This window comes from Loxodonta africana, chromosome 9, assembly GCF_030014295.1.
Source record: "Loxodonta africana isolate mLoxAfr1 chromosome 9, mLoxAfr1.hap2, whole genome shotgun sequence".
NCBI classification, from domain to species: domain Eukaryota; kingdom Metazoa; phylum Chordata; class Mammalia; order Proboscidea; family Elephantidae; genus Loxodonta; species Loxodonta africana.
Window position 1 is genome coordinate 20,572,719 of NC_087350.1, and position 19,637 is coordinate 20,592,355.

A 19,637-nucleotide genomic window follows, 5' to 3' on the forward strand; every position below is an offset into this window, starting at 1 on the left:
AAGATTTTCTTATACTTTTTGAAGTTTTTTAAATTACCTTTTTATCGTCCATTTTGAGTAATTTCTGAGGGCCTATATCTTTTTAAAAATAAAAATAGGCTATCTAATTGTTCCAGAATTATTTGTTGAAAAGACTTTCCTTTTCCCCCATGAATTAACTTAGCATCTCTGCCAAAAATCAATTAACCATATATGTGCGGGTCTATTTCTGGACTCCCTTTCCCAGATTTTTATTGTGCCTCCTTCTTTCTTAAGAACCTACAATGACCCCTCATTGTCCATCAGATAAGGAATAAATTCTTCATTCTGACATTCCAAGTACTTCAATCCAATCACTTTCTTGTTCAGCCAGACCTTCCTTAGCCCCCATCCCCATTCCCTGAACACACCATTGTCACTGCTGCCATTCTTCTGCCATCTTGGGATGTTCTTCCCACCACCCATAGAACATTCCCTGTCCTTCCTCATCTATGAAGCATTCCTTGATAATTGTATCTTATGAAGATCTCTTCTCTTGCTGCTCCTGTTGTTGTTGTGTGCCATCAAGTCCATTTCAACTCACAGCAACTCTAAATGACAGAGTAGAACTGCCCCATTTTCCTAGGCTGTAGTCATTACAGGAGCAGACCGCCAGGTCTTTCCTCCCACAGAGCGGTTGGTGGGTTCGAACCATCGACCTTTCAGTTAGCAGCCAAGTGCTTAACCATTATGCCACCAGGGCTCCTTCTCACTGCCCCTAGTTTCTTATTATATATAATACATGCCATGCCAATATCATAGCCTTTTACCCATAACCGTGCTTCAGTATTCATCCCATAAGGAGTTATTGAAGTTCTACTGTGTATTTGTCATGGTGGATCCACTGCTCAGAAAACTCACAGACTAGTGCGGTAGGGTCATATTACAAAAATAACTCAATATACGCTACCTTACCCTGTTTGCTGTGTCATGTTATAACTGTTTCATGATCCACATCTTGTCTCTCTCAAACAAATATTTCATCATTTAGGTCTAAAAGACAAGGACTTTTTTTAAAACAAAATCACAATACCATTATCATACCTTAAACAATTTAATAATTCCTTAATGTCATCAACTATCCAGTCACATAACCTTGATTGTCTCATAAATGATTGTTTATGGTTGTTTTTTCCAAATCAAATTTCCCTAAGTCTCTTTTAGGTTCCTAACCCTTCATGTCTTTCTTTTCCTTGAAATTTAATTGTTAAAGAATTAAACAATTGGATTTTGCACATTGTATTTCTGTTGTCATGTAATTTATTTCTCCATCCTCTGTATTTCCTTAAGTTGGAAAGAGATCTAGATGCTTGATCAGATTCAGTTTGGTTTTACCTGGGGCACAAATAATTCAAAGGTTGTGCTGTGTACTCACATCAGGAGGTACAAAATTCTACCATCACTTCTTAATATTTTAGCTGGAATTCTTCTATATTGAGAAACTTCTCTTTTCAACAATTCGATGATGCTGACATACCATTTTTAAAGGAAAGACACAATAAATGCTTGATTTTTCTCTTCATTTACCAGTTTTCCAAATAATGAGTTAATTCTCTGGCATTCTTAAAAGGTGATCCCAGCATCCTTAAGTAGGTCTTTTTTTGTTTAATTATGAACTCACAGATCTAAACATATTTGATGCATTTCAATCCAATGTGGCTATTACCCTATCGATACTCAGTCCCAATGGGAACCTCTCCAATTTAGTTCCTAAGTCTTTTTGCCATGGTCCTTCTAGTCTTTGATAGCTTCTTTGTTTTCTAGTGTGACAAGAATTCCAGGCACAAGCTGTATATTTCCTGCCCCAAATTTGGAAACAATCATTTCTACCAAGAGTCCCAGTTCCTTTTAGTGAGAAATGGTATTTAGAAACCACAAACTAGGTGCCACGGATGCTCATTGCTGCTGGGTTGGACATAATTCCTCAGCCTTTCAGTTAAATGTACCCAGGAAATATTTTTTCTCTAGATGAACAATATCATGAGTTCCCACTGACACGTCCAGTTCAAATTTCATGACTACAGAGTTTCTAAACCTCACCAGTCTTATATCTGTGTCTTCTTTCTCCCATGCTTTAAATATCAGTTCTCAAAGACCATAACATAATTACTCATCTGCTTTACCCCACAATATCATCACTACCATTCATGAAATGATAAAATAAAGGACTTTCACTAGGAATATACAGTCAAATTACTATATTTTAAAGTTTCTTGGAATAGTTACTCTCTGTAATAATAACACCAACCCGAAACATGGTTAAGGACATTGGTTTCATTTTGTTTTTAGTTTTTAGAGCTTGTTTTAAAAAGATCTAGTTTTATAATTATATAAAATATTTACTTAGTTCCAAAGTCAAATCAACATAACCAGACATAGTCAGGAGAAGTCTAACTCCTATCCCTGTCCCCTCTACCCTGTTCACTCCCTTCCCTATAGGTAATCACTTTTAAAAGCTTTATCACTTATGTTTCCATTGTTTTTGTTAAGTGCCAGTAGAATTAATATTTAGCATACTACACATACTGTCTCCACCTTGCTTCCCTCATTTAAGAATATATCCTGAAAATCACTGCGTAGTATTAAGTAGAGATGGTCCACATTCCTTTTCACAGTAGCATAGTGCCCCGGTGTGTGGAGGTACCATCATTTCTGTAAATCAGCCCCCAACTGACAGGCATTTGGGTTGTTTCCAGTCTTTTGCAATGACAATAAATAACCATGTACATGCATATTTTCATACTTTTGCTAGGTCTCCAGGTGGTGCACATGGTTTGTGCTTGACTACTAACCTAAATGTTGGCATTCTGAATCTACCCAGCAGCACCATGGAAGAAAGACCTGGCAATCTGCTTCTATAAAGATTACAGCCAAGAAAACTCTTAGAGCATTTCTACTTTGAAACACATGGGATTGCCATGAGTTGAAATAGACTAGACAGGAAGGTTTTTTGCTTTTTGTTTTAATCTTTAGGATAGAATCCTAGAAACTGGACTATTGCGCCAAAGGTAGAGCTAATTTTGCCAGCTATTTTAAATCCCCCTCTGTGGAGGTTAAACCATTTTGTATTTCCACTTGCAATGTATGTTTTCCTGCATTTCCACCAAGGTATCTTGCAAACTCTTGGATCACTGCCAATCACACAGGTAAGAAATGATACCTCAATGCAGTTTTAATTTGCATGTCTCTTATGATGAGCAAAGTTGGGCATCTTTTCCGAGGTTTAAGAGACATTTTTTAATAAACTATTCCTATCCTGGGAGCCCTGGTGGTGCAGTGGTTAAGGGCCTGGCTGCTAACCAAAAGGTCAGTTTGAATCCACCAGCCAGCCGCTCCTTAGAAACCCTATGGGGCAGTTCTACTCTGTCCTACAGGGTCGCTATGAGTTTGAATCAACTCGATGGCAATGGGTTTGGGTTTTTGTTTAGGTTCATATCTCTAGCTAATGTTTGTATACAGTTGGGTTTTTTTTTCTATTCTGCTTTTAGAAGCTCATTATTTATTTGTGGTATAAACTGCAGATATTTTTTCCCAGTGAGTCATTTGTTTTGCTTATGTTTTCGTTTTGTTTTACATGCAATGGTATTTTGTTTTTATATGGCCTACTTTATCAATAGTTCCTTTTATTGCTTCTGGGCTTTAAAGCTAGATGTTTTCTCCACTTTCAGGTTAAAAAAGGATTCACACACGTTTTCTTCTAGGACTCAACACAACATTTTTAATGATCACCACCTTTCCCCTTTGGTCCCTTAGAGAATATACAAAAGCAGCTTTACTGGCAGTCAACTCACATGCTAGAAGCAGCAGCCCACTTCCCCCCTTAAAAGTCAACAGCTGATGCTAGTTCATGAATTCACCCACCTAACACTGCTTTTTCACACACTTGAATCCTTGGATTGTGCAGCCGAAGCTCGGAGACATGTGTGCGAATGTGTCATTGTGTTTATCCTCTACGAAGCTCTCCTACACCACTTGCAGTCAGGAAGTCAGATGGTGTCCAAACCACCAAGTGCTGTGAATGCTGAGAGCTAGAGTCCAGACATTTTGTTCACTCTCTATTCAGAGAGAACAGCAAAGGAATTTTAGGTGCAAGAGCCTAATGGGTTCTTCCTGCTGCCAATGAGCATCTGCCAGGTGGCCAGGCTGACTTTACTGTCACTCAGATTTTTTTGTGGGTGCTTTTATGGAAGAGAGAAGAACACAGTAGAGACAGCAGCTGTAGCCAGCTGTTCAGGGAAGCTCTGCCCAGTACCCTGGCATCATGGGCATTGGCCTGTACTGTGAAGTGCATCTGATTCAGGAATGGGAGAACACTGTCTTACTTTTCTTTCCAGGGATGTATCATGTTTCCCGTCTAAAACATTTCTTTGTCAATAAGCTTTTGGAAGAATGACGTCCACAACTGCAGTCTGGTATGTGGCTAAACTAGGGCTTCAAACCGGTTTGTTCCGGTTCGAACCCCTGTTGAAAATTTGCATTTCCACCCCAGATATACTGAATCAGATTCTACAGTTTAAGAAGATTCCCAGGTGATTTTTATGTATAATAAATTTTGAGAACCACCACTCTACTGGTGGCTCTCAGAATTGGTCCCTAACCAGCAGCATTAGCATCCTCTGGGAATGTGTTAGAAATGCAGATTCTCAGCTGGGGTTCAAGCTTGTTTGAAGCCTCGGGTTAAAAAATGGCCTCACTTTTTTGGTTCATAAAATAAAGTCACAGAAAAGGTCTGATTTTTTTCATGTCAAAGAAGAATACATCAACAATATTCTGATATTTGATAGTAATTTAAGAGGAAATAATTAATAGGTTTAGCTAGACTTCAATATATAAAGCAGTGATTCTCATGCGTTAGTTATATAAGAATCTCACACACACACATATATATTTTTTTGTTCACTTTTTAAACAAGCAATCCAGGTAATTCTAATGCAAGTTTCCTTGTATCACACTACGAAACTCTTTGCTCAAAAGTCTAAATCCTCCAAAAGTCTACCTTACCTCCCAATTTGTTGAATTGCTTTTTTACCCCCTGGGTTCTAAGATACCCTAACACTGGTACGTTTGTTTGTTTGTTTGTTTTGTATTGTTATATCACCAGCATCCAGCACAATGCCTGGTATACAATATGCACTTAAGACGTATTTGTTGAATTAAGGAATAAAAATCCGGGACAACTGGATATCCACATGTAAAAGAAAGAAGTTGGCCGCCTACCTCACACCATCCACAAAAATTAACTCAAAATGGGTCAAAGATTTAGAAGAAAACATCGGTGCAAATTTTCTTAATTTTGAATTACACAATGGTTTCTTAGATATGAAGGAGCCCTGGTGGCACAGTGGTTAAGGCACTTGGCTGCTAACCAAAATGATAGGCAGTTCAAACCCACCAGCAGCTCTGCAGAAGGAAGATGCAAAAGTCTGCTTCCATAAAGATTACAGCCTTGGAAAGCCATGAGGTGGTTCTACTCTGTCCTACAGGGTCACTATGAATTGGAATCAACTCAACAGCAGTGGGTTTGGCTTTTTGGTTTTAGTTCTTAGATATGACACCAAGCACAAGCAACCAAAGAAAAAGTAGAGAAATCAGACTATCAAAATTAACTTTTGTGCTTCAAAGGACTCTATCCAGAAAGTGAAAAGACAACCAACCCTCAGTGTCTGTCTCTGAACCTACTATAAAAACATTCCCCACCTTTGACTCCATAAGCACCACTCTGCATCCCTCCTTTTTCTCAGTTTCTGTCTCTAGTCCTCTCTTTGCTGTTTCTTCTCACCTTCTTTCTTTTCTCTTTGTTCCCATTTCTGTTTTGTTTTTTTTTTTCCTTTTTGATAACTCATAGTCTAGGGAGTTCAATCTATATTTTTATTTTTATAAGTGAGATTCTGATTTGTTTTTTCTAACATCCCCAGGGAATTTGTTTGAAGGTTAAAGAGCCTGGTACCACAGAATCTCTACTCTGCTACAGGTCGCCCACTTCTGTATACTTATCCAAGGCTTAAGAACAGACACACACAAAGTAGGACTTTGATCCTGAAAACCCAGGGGTCCCACTGGGATGAGAATAAATATTTATCTCTATTTGCTTTTTTCTTTTGGGGCCTGGTTTCTGGCTTGCTCAATGTCCTATTTGGCCAAAGACCAGCCAGGTCAGGAAAAGATCACTGCACAGCTCCAGCCTTGAAACATGCGGGAAGAGTCTCCGAACAGTTCCCATATAAATTTTAAAAGGGTCATCTGAGTACACTACTAGTACAAAACTAACTGCCCTCACGCTAACTTAGAGAGGAAAATCAAATACAGCATATCTTTCCTATGAATTTCTTCCCATACTCTCACCTAAACAAAAACAAGGAACATGCTAAGATGTTCTAGGAGGGCTGAGAGAAGAATCTGGTGGCTCCAGTGGAAGAAAAAGTAAAGTGTCTAAGGTTACACAGGCCAAGGTTTTCAAATCTCAGCTTTACCATTTTTGAGCCAAGCTCATTTTTCTAATCTGTGAAACCAAGAAAATAAAAATCTACTTTACAGAGTTGTTAAAAGCATTTAAGGATGTAATACACATAAAGCACAGGGCATGGTTTCTAGGACACGGTAGCAGTTAAATTTTGGTAAGGATACATAGGCGTGTGTTATGGATTGAATTATGTTCCCAAAAAACATGTGTCATGAATCCTAACCTCCATGCCTATGGTTATAATTCTGTTAGGGAATGGGTTGTCTTTGCTATGCTAAAAGGCAGGATTGGAGTAGGGTACATCTCGAGTCAATTTTTTTTTTTTTTTTTTTTGAGATATAAAAGAGATTAGGCAATCAAATGAAAAAAGCACAGATGGCGGAAGAGAGATGCTAAGCCACATGAAGGCTGCCCAGGAACAGAAGCTCAGAAGAGACAAGGACCTTCCTCCAGAGCCAACAAGACAGAAAGTCTTGCCTGAGAGCTGGTACCCTGAATTTGGACTTCTAGCCTCCTATACTTAGAGATTTAAACTTAGAGAAAATAAATTTCTGTTTGTTAAAGTCACTCATTTGTGATATTCTCTGTTATAGCAGCACTAGATAACTAAGACATAGAATTTGGTACCAGAAGAGTCGGGTGCTGCTCTAATAAATACCTACAATGTGGAAGTGGTTTTGGACTGGGTAATGGGTAGAGGTTGGAAGAGTTTTTTTTTTCTTTTAGTGCTTTTTTAAAATTTCTTTTGTTGTTGAGAATTCACAAGGCAAAACATACGCCAATTCAATCATTTCTGCACGTACCATTCAGTGACACTCATTACATTCTTCGAGTTGTGCAACCATTCTCACCCTCCTTTTCTGAGTTATTCCTCCCCCATTAATATAAACTCACTGCCCCCTAAGGTTCCTATCTAATCTTCGCAGTTGCTGTTGTCAATTTGATCCCATATAGATAGTTCTTAAAAGAGCACAATACTCACGGCAGACATTCTTTACTAATTAAGTTAGGCTGTTTGGTTTTAAGACTTGAGGGGATATTTTTGGTTTAAGGTTTAAAGATTATTTCAGGGCAATATTTTCAGGGGTTCATCCGAGGCTGGAAGAGTTTTAAGGTGCCTACTAGTAAAAGTCAAGATTGCCTTGAAGAGGCTATTGGTAGAATTATCAGAAGAAAGTGAGGAGAGCTATACAGAAAGTCTCTGTCTTCTCAGAGAACACACGTGGTGCTGGCAAAGAACTTGTCTGAATTCCTTTTGAATGTTTGGTGGAAGGTAGAACTTGTAAGTGATGGATTTGGATATCTGGCTGAGAAGGTTTCTAAGCAAGATGTTAAGGTAGCCATGTGGTTTCTCCTTGTCACTTATAGTAAAGTGCAAGAGGAAAGCAATGGACTTAAAAATGAACTACGCAAAATGAAAACAGAACTTAAAAGATCTGGAAAATTTTGTTATACCAACTAAGGACACATGTCTTAGAATTTCCACCAAGAACATGGCTACACAATCTTTTGCTAAAGAAATTACACCTGTGACTGATGGATCTAACCAACTACCACAGCAGAAAAACCATCAGCTTAGACTGAAGGGGACAGAGAAAGAACGAATGAAAAGAACGCTATCTGCCTCTTGGAATTCTACATGCAGGTAACAGGCCAAAGGTGCTACACACCTAATGTCCTCCAAAAAAAGAAAAGGACCATCCCTGAAGCAACTCGGGAGATCAGCAGAACCGTTAGAAGAAGCACAGGAAGCAGGGCTACCTTGATTTCAAAGGGCAGAACCACAGCCTGCTGGGTTTCAAAGGGTGGAGACATGGCCTCCTAGGTTGAAACCTAGGAGACAGATCTTCACCAACTTGGTTCTGGAGTGTGGGGCTGCTGTTCATGAGTACCAGGAGAATGGGGCCACCGCCCAAAGCTGAGTGGGTTGGGCTGCCAGGCCTAAGTGGCAGAAAGACAGGGCCTGATAGGGCTGAGGAGGTGGGGACACCACTCAGAAGGACTAGGAGAAGGGGCTGCCCAAAGCTAAGGGAGCAGAGTTGCCATCCCAGTGGGCCTAGAAGGCAGAGCTGAAGCCTAGGGCCCAGCATCCTCCACCCAGAATCAGAGGGCATGGCCAACACTCTAAGAGTCTGGAGGCCAAGGCCATTGCCCAGGTGGTCCCAAAGAACAGAGGATTATTTTCAAGCCTTGAAAGCTAATATAGATCGTGTTGCTGGGTTTTGGATTTGCTGGGTGACCATTATCCCTTCTTTCCCTCCAATTTCTCCCATTTGTAACGGAAATGTCTACCTTTTGCCTGTTCTACAATCGTATTTTGGGAGTAGATAATTTGTAGTCTAGATTTCACAGGTTCACAGGTGAAGAGGAATTTTACCCCAGGATGGGTAAAATTCCTCTTCACCTGTGAAGAGGAATTTTCACAGGTGAAGTCTGTGAAGTCTCACCCATATTTGATTTAGATGCTTCAGAAGATGAGATTTTGGACTTGGAGTCGATTTAAGACTTTCGGGATGATGTGATGGGGTAAATGTGTTTTGCACGTGGCAAGGACATGAATTTGGAGGGGGAGGGCAAAGGGTGGAATATTATGGCTTAAGTTGTATCCCCTCAATATATGCGTTGTAAATACCAACCTATATGCCTGTGGTCATAATTTCATTTGGGAATGGGTTGTCTCTGTTATGCTAAGTAGGCAGGATTAGTATAGGGTGTGTTTTGAATCAATCTCTTACAAGACATAAAAAGAGCAGTTTAGGACAAGCATGCTAGCACAGATGGGGGAAGAGGTATGCCAAGCCACGTGAAGATCACCTAGGAGCAGAAGCTCAGAAGAGATAAGGACTTTCTTCCAGAGCCAATAGAGAAAGCCTTCTCCTAGAGCCAGCACCCTGAGTTTGGGCTTCTAGCCTCCTAAATTGTGAGAAAATAAATTTCTCTTTGTTAAAGCCACCTATTTGTGGTATTTCTGTATAACAGCACTAGATAATTAAGGCAGAGTGTCTGTCTATTAATGGCTCTGGGGTTCCGAAGTTTCAGATCACCATGTTCCTTACTCCTAAACTGGAAGCCATAGAGAGCAAGAAAACGTTTCTCACTAGCTTTAAAATGGAGAACTGCCTCTGAAAGAGGAGGATGCATTCACATCACCCACAAATGAAACTCATCACAAAATGGCAGGCAAGATCTACCAAAAACCTGCTCTTAGCTCCACTGGGCATACTGTGCACAGGAAGGAGACAACAAGCAGATTCCCTAAGCCACTGCTTTCTGTGAAGCTGAAGAATGGCTTTCACAAACAGCTTGGGCAGGCAGAATTCTATAGTCACCACTGTTGCCATTACAAACACCGCCACCCATCACCATGGTCACCTCCCCCACTGCCACTGTTGGTATTGTCACCACTCCCACGGTGGCCATCATCACCTCCACTGGTAACATTATCAGATTCAGCACCACAACCATGACCAATATCTCCCCGCCCCCCCCATCACAACCACCACCATCATTATCAGCACAGTGCATCAATCAAGACTTTGAATGTTGGAGAAAGAATGGCCGAAGGTAAAGCTGCCTAGCACGATGCCTTAAAGAAGGTTCTGTTTGGAGAACTTTGGAATCACCTGTGCAAACTGTGTCACACCCATCTCTCAGCATGTACAAAAACAGCCCCACCTAAAACCACTTGCTACAACAAAAGCCACTGAGCTGAAGAGAGACTCCTAGAAAGGCAAACTCCCTCCTCGCTTCCCTCCCATGTGGATCAGGAGAAGGGACGCAGAGCAAGGGCTGGGAAAAGGCCTCCAGGGCCTCAGCGGGCTCTAACATAGCTTTGACCTGGACTGCTTACTGTGGTCCAACATGCCAGGCCCAGAGGGTTAAGGCTGGGTGGGAGGTGTGAGTAGCCAACGCTTTACGAGCAGAGGGGCTGGCCATATGTCCATCTGCCAAGAGGCTGCTGTGCATTCCTTGGCCAGAAGTTTTGTTACAATGGACTTGAAGCCCATTAACAAAACAGCTTTGCTGGCAGTGCTATGGGGCCAGGCTCACACCTCTGCAGTACAAGGGAGGCATTTGCCTGTGCCCTGCCTGCTACCCTGGTGGTGTAGTGGTTAAGAGCTTGGCTGCTAACCAAAAGGTCAGCAGTTTGAATCTATCAGCCGTTCCTTGGAAACCCTATGGGGCAGTTCTACTTTGTCCACTGGGGTCACTATGTGTTGGGATCGACTCGATGGCTAAGAGCGTGGTTTTTTGGTCTGCATGCTGCAACAAGGAACACTGAAACAATGTCCTTTAAAGATATCTTTATCAGAGATTTTGCTGTATTTTCCTTTGAAGGCATAGGTAATATTTAATAATCTTGTCCACATTAATGAATTATGAAATAAAAGAAGCTATTTTTTCCTTGCATCTTTGTAACTTAACAGTTATAAATAGCTAAACTGAATTTTTTTAATTATCCTTTTAAAAAGACTTTTTAAAAAAAGTATAGGTTATTCCTAGGCTGACACTGAATATGCCAGGTCCGTTGCTAGAGGCAAGTCTTTATAGTCGGTTATAAACCCCTGAAATAGGAGTTTATATTGGAAAAGCTGAACCCACCTTAACTCTAGCCGCGCCGAAGGGGATGGGCGCCGCCTTAGTGACAGTGCCAGAGCCGAATGGAAAGCAGCTTCTCGCCTCCAGCAGCGTCACAAAGAACCCCATTAACTCTCCAATTACTAAATGGGGAGACAACATTCTCTAGAACACAAGCCAAGGGAAAAAAGAACACTTCGTATTCCAACTTAAAACCTTAAAACCGAGCTTCAAAGTTCCAGGCCACAGAAGGAGGGCGCTCCCGGCGAAATAATGTTTACTTCACTTATTTAATACAAGCCAGTGCCTTGGCCAAGGCTCACAGAAGACCATTTGTTTAACAAATAAAGATGTGCATTTCCTGGAGCATTTCTAATTGAGATTTGTGATCCCGCCTCCTAAGAAATGCTGGGCTGGGATCCCTCCAGGAGGACGGCTCTGACAATGTGGGTCTCCCGTATCAGGGGCCTGGAGGATCTGGTGTTCATAGGGAACAAGCAGGAGCAGGAACGATGGGCCAAATGGTTGGTCTCCCACCAACACATCCATCATGCTTTCAACAAGAAAGAGAAATGGGGACGGTCAAAACGATATCCAGTAGGATTTGTAAATTGAGCTATTCAGTAGGCAAGCAAACTTTAAAAATAGTAAGTAAGGGAGGCCCAGTTCCCTCATCCCCTCCATTCTCTCGCTCCTCTCTCCCCAATCCGCCATGCTCCCTCTGGTGTCTTCCCAACAGCAGTGAAACAGCCCTGCTTTCAAAGCTACGCTAACATCTTAGGAGACGCCAGGACAAAATCAAAGATTCTTTGGCTGGGCGTGTAATATAAAACTTGAAGTTGTTCCTGTTAAATAAAAAACAGCCACGTTAATTTTGGTGCCATTAAAAAACAGGAAAAAGCTGTTGCCAAATGGAAGAGGAAAAAAAGAGCTTACCAAATGGGAAGCAGTTGTATTTTTCAAGGCTTGAGAAGAGTATTGGAATAACTAGAGAGCAATATTGGGAGAGGAAAAAGAAATGTAAAAGAATGGTTGTTTTCTCTATTGAATCCTTTTCACCACCAAGGTAAAAAGCCCGCCTCTACAATGCCCTAGAGGAGACAGGGAATTCAAGTCACAGGAGTCTCAGGCCCTTGCTCTGTAAATAAGGAAACATTTGGTTGCTTGGACCATAAGTTCTTGTTCCACCCACCCGCCACGGCTCCAATAACAGACTCCAGGGTTAAGAGATTTACTGAGCTCCGTGGGAACCAATAAAAATATTCTGTATTCAAGATCCTGTTTTGAGCTGAATTTGACAAATGGTTGGGAAGGAATAATTGGAGAGGTAGAAATGTTATTTTCTGGCTCCACCTGAAATTGAGGGAATATTCCCAGCAGTGTTTCTAAGTACTTCTGAGTTCATAAATATAGTATATAACAAGCTTCACTTATGATTATAATTGTGAGCAATTCTCAGGAAACCATCCTGGGCTGATTTTAACATGTTCAGGGATCTGAAAGAAAGGGGCCATGATACCACAGACATCAGGAAAGGAGAGCAGCAAACCAAAGATAACGCTCAAAGGCTCTTGAAATCCTCTTTTTTGGGGGGCTTGGATGGATTCTAGAACTTTTTTTTTTTTTTTTGGTTATTCCCAAAAAATTGCATTGAAGGAGAATATTTATTGCTTTAATTTTAGTTTTGAGGGTAAATATTAATGGTGAGTCCTATCTAATCCTCTGTGGCTTAGGTTGGTGTCCATACACTAGGGAAATCACAGTAGACTTGTTTGGCAAAAAGTAAAAAGACTACCATCACCATTCCTATTCCTATACCCATTCTTTCCCTTATTCAGTAACTAGTTAGAGAATGTCATCGACATGCCAGGCACTGTGTAGTCTGTTAGATGTGACAGAATTGAATGACAGCTGTACATTTTTCACAAACAGTGTTGTTTTCATTCCCAAGACATGGCTTCCACTATCCAGCATCTTGAGAGTGCTTCCAATTCTCGGTGATAGTAATGAGTGCAACAGAACTCTGGACTTGAGACAGAATCCAACTTAGGTTTCCCTAGTTCCGAAGTTACTGGTAAGCCATGGTGACACCCAAATTTGAAAAAACAGGTGGCACGTAAAAAGTTGGAGTCCCTGGATAGCGTTAATGGTTAACACACTTGGCTACTAGCCAAAAGGTTGGAGGTTTGAGTCCACTCAGAGGCACCTTGGAAGAAAGGCTTGGCGAGCTACTTCCAAAAATCACCCATTGAAAACCCTATGGAGCATAGTTCTACCATAACACACATAGATTTACCATGAGTTGGAATCAACCTAACAACAACAAAAAGAAACCTAAAAAAGTCACTTACCCAGGACAGCAGACACCACTGATCATTCTCCACCTCTTTCCATTCAGCCTGGTGTGAAAAGCCAGGGGAGGCCAGGGAAAAGCGTGAGCGTATGACATCATGGAGGGCACTGGGCACTCAAGACGCCAGAGGGCTCACCAGTTGAGAGACCTCATTACGTCCCTCAGAGGAATCAAGCTGAGAAGGAGACACAGCCTCTTGAAGGGCTGAATTAGAATTCAATGAGACTCAAACAATTTGGAAAAGCGGTTAGATAAAATGAATTTCCAGGAACACATGCAGACCAGTCTGAAGTGAGGAATGACTAACCATGTATTGATAGAGCGGTAAAAAGGTATGGGAGCCATGACAACGGAAACAGAAAGCGAGTCAGCTGCCCAGCGCAAATGTTATGTTGAACACGAGATTCTGGGATAGGTGGATGAGACCACGGAACCAGGGAGAGCGGGGCGGACAGCAGGCTCCATGGCCAGAGGCCTGGGTTTGAATTTTAGTGCCACTTAGGAGATGGATAAGACACACAACTACCCTTTTCTCTGTTTCCTCCTCTGCAAAATGCTGATGATAATGGCCCCTTACCCTGTAAAGGCTGTGTCATGTACTTAGCACAAGAAAGGGCAGAGTTAAGAACTCAATAGATAGTTCCTCTCTTCAGCTACAGAGAGACCTTGACAGCTTTCTGTTCCCGCTTTGGGCTTTTCAACTTCTGAGAGATGATGAAAACTAGAAAATGACCCAGAAGAAAGCAACTGAGATGATCACATAGGAAACCAGAAACTATGGAAAAGAACTCAAAAACACTAGCATTATCTAGCCCAGAGAAGAAAGGACTGGATGGTTTATTAACAAAGCAAACAGGCACAAGTGGCTTATCTGTCAGGGTGACCAGCTCTTCTGCTGTGGGAATCAGGCTGCGAGGGAAGGCGTTTCGTTGTGGCAAGAGGAGCATGGGTTAGCTATAAAACACAACTTCCTTATAGTTCTCTTTTTATGAAGAGTCATTTCCTTTGGGCCAGACAAGCACAAGGCTATTTTATATCACATCAGGCATTTATCTGAAAACACAAGAAAAAAGACTGTCCACTTCTAGCAAGAACATCACCTTCTTCAAAGACTAAAGGGTCCCACAGAGTTGGGGGTCGGGGGAGTGACACAATGACCATTAGCTCCCCTTACTGAGCACTCTGAACCTCTCTGACCTTCTGTGTGTTTATCTGTTCCCTCTACATGATGAGCCTTCCTGCTAAATCAGCATGGGGATCACTGTATTCTGTGTGCGTGACCATCAGAGATAACCGCAAGGGAGGTCAGTAGGCTGAATGTGTGTGTGTGTGTGTTTGTACACACACAGAGCAAGGGCCTACAGTTTATGTTAACTTTGTTACCTTCTAAAATGGTTCCCCTTTAGAGGTATAAAAAAATAATTTGCCACACTGGTGAAAAGCATTTTCTGAACTTGTTCTTTAGTGTCATGCCTTGTTAAAGTTGAGATAAGTCACATCTATTGCTTGCCTCTCACTGATGTCACTGAAAACAATTAGATTAGTCTGGCAACATGAAACCATAATGGGGTGGCAACCGAGGTTCTGCCTACTATCCAAAACTAAGTTTTGGGTGATATGCTCTAGGATTAAGGGGAATGGAGTGCGGAAGCCCAAATGAGTCTTTAAAAGATGTTTCAGCAACTCTGTCGCAACTTCAGCCCAGTCCTTGGAAAAAAAAAAAAAAAGTGAGGAACCTGGAAATTGGGACACATTTGGTCTCTTCCATAGCCCACTACTCTCCACTTGCCTCTCTGGCATTTCATTTCATTTTTTCATGTTTGGCCTTCTGCCCAAGTCTGAAGATTAAAACCATTAAATGTCTCTGTCATTTCAATATCCTCCCATTAAAAAAAGAGAGCATTAACCTTCCCCTTCAATTTTTTTCTCCATGTGATTGAAGAATACATCTTCCTTCCCTTCTTTAAATTTTCTGATCTGATGCCTGCACTGTGGCATCATTTTGTAAGGCTGGTCTTTGGCCTTTTGTCCTGGTCTCTGGGCATGGTCTTGCCTGCCCACGGCCAAGGGCTCCTGCAAGCCCAGCTGCCAGCCCTCACACCGCTCAGTACCGCTCACTCAACACCAGGGTACGACCTAAATAAATCATATAAACAGCCCAAATAAACAACATCTAGTTCTTTTAACCAGCAAAGTAGATGGCATTTCTTAATGCCATTTTGAAATGTCAAATATGTGGGTACCCTTTTTAAAAAGAGGTTCTCTTTAAACTTCCAAAGTTACTGTAAATAGGACGAAAAGAGTTTTGTAGTTGTTAAAATTAATGAAATCTAATAACAATATCATTACAAAAAAACTGCTGGAAAGGGTCCATCACAGTTTCTCGCTCAGTTTACTAAACAAGGACTGGGTCTAAATGGGTAAGATCATTACAATGTAACATTGTGTTTGGGGTGAGAGACTTAATCTTATTTCTATCCCAGCATTATTGTAGGTAGGTTCCTACAAGCATTAGTGAACCACACAATAGTGCTGATACCTGACTGTTTTTGAAGTTTCCCCGAACAGAAATTTGATGTATTCCAACTATAGTTACCAAGGACAAGTGAGGGATAAATAAGATGTATGCGCTTCCCTACTTTCCACAGTGTGATGGGTACGTGTACTGTGTGTGTATTACGTGCATGTGTGTGTATAACTACTCAAATTCAAATGCTTTTTTTTCCAGGTGTAAAATTTAGTGATATCAATTACATTAATTATGTTGTACAACCACCATCTATAATTGTTGCTAGATTTCTAGAGTGGTATATTCACAGAATCTCTGGGCATTTACTGACTCTTTAAAATGCACCAAGGTAGTCAATGCAGCATTGTTTATAACAATAAAATACTGGGGAAAAACTCAAAGATCCATCTTTTGGGAAAATAAAGGGAGAGCATTCACAGGAATAGAATACTATGCAGCTAAATAAAAATGAACAAGAAAACTCTCCAAGGCATAATAATGGAAAGAATTCTAGGGTATAATTTTAGTGGCAAAAGCAAACTGTAAAACAGGTGTGTTCTCTGTTTCCTTTTGTATAAGAAAAGGGAGAGAGAGTTGGAAGAGGCGAGTCAGGTCTCAAAATGCAGGAAAAGTCGCCACCCGGTAGTCCCCTGCCCGACACCAGCCATTGCTGTCGCCACTGCCACCAGGGCAAGGAGAGCCACGGTCCCAAGGAACCAGAGCAGTTGAGAAAACTATTTATTGGTAATCTGAGCTTTGAAACTACAGATGACAGTTTAAGAGAACATTTTCAGAAATGAGACACACAGGTTGTGTGGTGATGACAGACCTGCAAACAAAATGTTCCAGGGGCTTTGATTCTACAACTTACTCTTATGTTGAAGAGGTGGATGTAGCAATGTGTGCTGGACCACACAAGTTTGATGGACGTGTAATGGAGCCAAAGAGAGTTGTTTCTAGAGAATTCTGTAAAGCCTGGTGCCCATCTAACAGTGAAGAAAAGATACAGAGGAATATTAATTCGGGAGACTAGTTGGAAAAGTAAGGCACGACTGAAACCATGGGAGTTACTGAAGAGAAGCAGAGCAGAAAGAGAGAGGATTGGTTTTTGTAACTTTCGATGATCATGACACAGTTGATAAAATTTTTGTGTGGAAACACCACACCCTTATTGGGCATAATAGTAATGTGAAAAAGGTCCTTCTAAACAAGAGATGGAGTCTGCTGGGTCACAAAGAAGCTGTGAAGGTGAATCTGGGAACTTTACGGGTGATGGAGGAAACCTAGGAGGTGGTGGAGGTGACAGCAGCAGAGGTAGCTATGGAGGAGGTGATGGCTGATATAACGGATTTGGAGGCGATGGTGGCAACTATTGTGATGTTCCTGGTGACAGCAGTAGAGGAACTATGGTGGTGGTGAACCGAGATATGGAAACCAAGGTGGTAGATACGGTGGCAGTGATGGAAGATAGGAAACCCTGGTGGCGTGTTGGTTAAGAGCTACGGCTGCTAACCAAAAGGTTGGCAGTTCGAATCTATCAGGTGCTCCTTGGAAACCCTATTGGGCAGTTCTACTCTGTCCTATAGGGTCGCTATAAGTTAGAATTGGCAGTAGGTTTTTTAATGGGGTGGAGCATATGATGGTTACAATGAAGGAGGGAATTTTGGTGGTGATAATGATGGTGGTGCTGGAAACTATGATGATTTTGGAAATTATGATGGACAAAAAATAAAATGAAACAGTTGCCACTGAGTGGATTCAGACTCACGGCCACCCCATGTGTGTCAAAGTAGAACTATGCTCCATATCGTTTTCAATGGCTGATTTTTTCAGAAGTAGATCTCCAGGCCTTTCTTCCGAGACGCTTCTGGACAGACCATTTGCACCACCCAGAGTCTCCTCTAGTGGACAACGACAATTATGTTGTCCCATGAACGGGGCAGTTTTGATAGGAGAAGCTTGGGCAGTCCCTATGGTGGTGGTTATAGATCTGGTGGTGGAAGTGGTGGATATGATCACAGAAAGTTCTAAAATTTCAGCAAGAAAGCTGAAGGATACTTTGAGACAGTTGTCCTAAATGCATTAGAGGAATGGTAAAAATCTGCCACAGACGGAACCATGATCCATAGTCAGAAAAGTTACTGCAGCTTAAACAGAAAACCTTTCTTGTTTAGGACGGTCATAGTCACGGCTTACAAAAAATGCAGCTATTGATTAATGCAATGCAGTGACAAAAATACATTCCTGCAGGCTTATCTGTTGTAGCTTTGTCGTTTTGTTTTCATTACATCAGGCATCAAAAAAAAAAAAAAAAACCATGGCCGTTGAGTTGATTCCAACTCATAGTGACCCTACAGAACACAGAAGAACCGCCCCAACAGGGTTGCCAAGGAGCGGCTGGTGGATTCGAACTGCTGACCTTTTGGTTAGCGCCAAACACTTAACCACTATGCCACCAAGGATCCTGTAAATTGTGGGAGTGGAACCAGGAATAAAAAAATCAAGCCGTTTTTAACTTTAAATTAAAAAAAAAAAAAAGGCTATAGAGATTAATAGCTTTAACAATACATATGGTCTTATTGGTTTATATTTGCATAAATAAACATAGTTCATAAAAAGTGAAAAAAGTACCTAAGGAATAGAAGGAATGAGGTAGAAGGGGACAAAGGTGGGGAACAAAATAGGAAAAAAATTACACTAAAGAAACTTAAAAGGCTTGATCTAGCCCCAGGCTTTTTTTTTCCTAAGAGTAGAGCTTTACTGTCCTCAAGTTCACATATCCTGAATGTGGTAAGTTCTCAGATAAGTAAGTGCTGACTAAAGCTTTACGAGACCTGTTTTAACAAGTAGCCTGCACAGACCTTTTGGGATTTTGTTTTATATCAATGATTTTTTAATTATTATTATTATAGTGATATACATACAAGAAAACATACATTTCATCAGTTTCTACATGTACACTTCCGTGGCTCCCAAAGGTCTTTTAGGGTTCATTCTTTTGCAAAATTAAAACTCCTTTTGCAAAAACGATTTGAGCCATTCCCGTTCTGGCCTATCAAGATTATCTCAAGCCAGCCGGACAGGCACTATTTCAAAATGTGGCATTTGCTTCTGGGAGAGGTGGCTAGTGAAGTGGGGCTGGTATTCAAAGGAAGAACAGCCCAGAGCTGATGGCGGAGGCTGGTCCTGGAGTTGCCTGCAGCGGGTGTGGCGACACAGGGCTCTTTCAGAAGTTTCCATTACGTACTCCTTTCAAGCTCAGGTCAGATAGTGGTTCTGATAATATTGAGAACAGAGCAGAGAGACAGACAGCTGCTTCAGGAGCTGACAGGGCTCAATCTCTGATCCAAAAGTGAAGGAAAAAGAGGTCAAGGACACAGGGTTTTGTCTAACTGGTGGAATTAGAACCCAGAGAGGCAGGAATCCAGGCACAGAGACAGGCTTAGATAGTCCGGCTGAATCCAGGAGGGATCCCAAGGCCCCGGAAGACACAACACAGGATTTCTTTTTATTTGTTTGATTAGCAGCCGTAGCACTGAACCACCATGCCACCAGGTTTTCCAGTTGTGGGAAAGGAACCAAGAAATGCATTTTGACCAGGACCCAGAAATGTCCGGTGGTTTTATTCTATTGCCTCTTTATCTTTCTTTTTTGAAGGAAGAAAGGTTAATATATACATTAAACTATTAAAGTTCAAGCTATGGCATTGAAGGAAGACC

General features: G+C 41.4%; 1 protein-coding gene and 1 pseudogene across 21 annotated transcripts in view; one reads left to right on the forward strand and one right to left on the reverse strand.

Moving 5' to 3' along the window:
* The window catches only part of AOPEP (aminopeptidase O (putative)), a 462,828-nt gene that overhangs the window by 322,696 nt on the left and 120,495 nt on the right, over positions 1–19,637 (reverse strand). The window lies entirely within an intron of this gene.
* Positions 13,875–18,855, forward strand: LOC104845630 (heterogeneous nuclear ribonucleoprotein A3-like; annotated as a pseudogene).